General features: G+C 36.0%; 1 long non-coding RNA gene across 1 annotated transcript; it reads left to right on the top strand.

The window, feature by feature from the left end:
• The first annotated feature begins 1,005 nt into the window (after positions 1–1,005).
• LOC121245034 lies at positions 1,006–2,170 on the top strand. The gene is made up of 3 exons (XR_005936527.1): positions 1,006–1,158; positions 1,217–1,267; positions 1,598–2,170. It is a non-coding gene; the product is annotated as an uncharacterized LOC121245034 (long non-coding RNA).

Raw genomic sequence — 2,170 nt, 5'->3', positions numbered from 1 at the left:
AGGACCTTGGAAAAATCATTTCCCACTCACCGAATTTGCGTACAATAAAAACTACCAAGCGACCATCCAAATGGCCCATTACAAGGCGATGTATGGTAGGAAGTACTGTAGATTGCCGATATATTGGATTGAGATGGGGGAAGCCAAGGTAATTTGACCAAAAATTATCCAAGAGATGGCGAAGTCAGACTTGCATTATGTCACTTTTGCAGTCAACTTGTCTTTTATCACTGGTAATAAGCTTTCAAAGGGATGGAACCTAGTTCATGTTACATTTTACTTGTTAAAGATAAAATCACATTTTACATTCATGATTTGATGTTATGTCTAACACAACTTCATCCATTTATCTATCATGGAGCAAACTACTAGACCGCCTCCATGTATGTTCAGTAATGGCCACAACATGGCCACGAAGACCAAACCATTTGTGGCAACCAATATAGCGTGTAAGAACTTGTCAAAAATGGTAGATTCAATTATTTCAGCTAGCTGATAAAACTTCTTGTAGTTAAGTACAAGATATTACTTCAATATTGAATAACACCTAATCTAAGAAGAAGAGGTAGCAAGCATTACAACAAATTTGTCCATTTCCCATAAGTTTTTTTCCAAGACATAAGTTGGTGGAAAATACTTACATAATGCTACAAACACCTTCCGTGGGAAAAAAAATAACATTTTCCCACAAAATCACATTTGACGACAATAAATTCGTGGGAAAAAGTCACTTTTTGCAACAACTTGTTATCGCCGCAAAAATTCTACCGTATCAAACAATAGAATGAGAAATAAACTAGTTTTTGTGGCGACTTCATGTCGCTGCAATTTTATTATTTGTCATTTGTTGCTTTTTATGGCTACATTATCTCGCGGAAAAAACTGAACAGATGAAAACTGAAAATTATGGCGGGTTTTAATTCTTTTGCAGCGAAAGTAAATCGCTGCAAATGTTCAAAATTGAAAACAAAACCCTTCCCCCGAAAATGGTGTATTTTCCGTTCCCCCTTATTTCTTCCCCCCCCCCCCCCCCCAACCGATGCCCTATTCCTCTAAGTTTTCTCCCATCCCTCCCCACGCCATCCGCCAATTGACAAATTGCCGGCGCCTCACTTAGCCGGCGAGAGTCTTTTTCTTCCATGGGAATGTTCTCTCTGTGTGTGTATCTCTCTCTCTCTCCCCCTTCGTGATCTTAACTATTCTTTTTCTTTGTAAGGCTTGGTGTCTCGTGCTCGCTCTCTCAAGGTTCAGTAAACATTGATCGAAGGTAAGGATTTTTTCAACAATGCCTCCATGTATACTATTTTTGTATCTGTCTTGGTTTTATCCGATTTGGTGGGGTGATTTTATGAGGTTCTAGGATTAGGGTTTGTATGATGGTTGTTGATTTTGGGATTTTAGAAATTTATTTCAGAAATTTTGTGTTAATTTGTCGTGTTCCTCTGTCATGAAGGATGTGAGTTTTCTATTTTCCTCATATCGAGTTCTATCTCTATTTTGATTTGTTTTTTTTTTTTTTTTTTTTTTTTGTGATTTTTGGTTTACCTCTTGTGGGTGTTTTCAATTAATCTATTATGTTGTGATTTTGTTGTCAAAGGATGAAGGGTGAAAAATCAAAGTTTGAATTTTTGATTGAATGGACCCTTACTAGTTACTATGCCTTTGTCTACAAATAGCATGCCACATTATTCGGGATTGAGAGCCTCAAGCTTGAAGGGCCATTGTATGTTTGTATAGTGGCTGCACAGATTTGTACATTGAATGTATTGTGTGAACTCTTGCTTGAATAATGAATGTGTTTGAGTGGATAAGTAGAGGAATATAATGAATTGAACTTATGCAACCATGAGTATGCTTGTCAAGGGGCTTATGAGTTCAACCTACTGCTTGATGAGGTAGAATAAAATTATGCTCTATTTTGGTTTAGGCAATATGAGTATGCATGCCTTTTTGTACCTTCATAAGTGCAATGATTATTTATCTAAATTTGGCTTCTAGGTTGTTGAAATTATGGACAGATATGGTCAGTTTCTAAGGATACGATATTTGTTTTGTTTTATCTTTATTTCTATTTTTTTGGTTATTTTTAGACAATGCCTTATATTTCCAATCATGCTAATTTTTATGGCATATTGCACTGAAAAAGTAGTTATTAAAGAAATACATGTCG

Source organism: Juglans microcarpa x Juglans regia, chromosome 8S (assembly GCF_004785595.1).
Source record: "Juglans microcarpa x Juglans regia isolate MS1-56 chromosome 8S, Jm3101_v1.0, whole genome shotgun sequence".
Taxonomy (NCBI): Eukaryota; Viridiplantae; Streptophyta; class Magnoliopsida; order Fagales; family Juglandaceae; genus Juglans; species Juglans microcarpa x Juglans regia.
The sequence above is the reverse complement of the archived record's forward strand: the minus strand, read 5'-3'. Positions and strand labels throughout refer to the sequence as shown.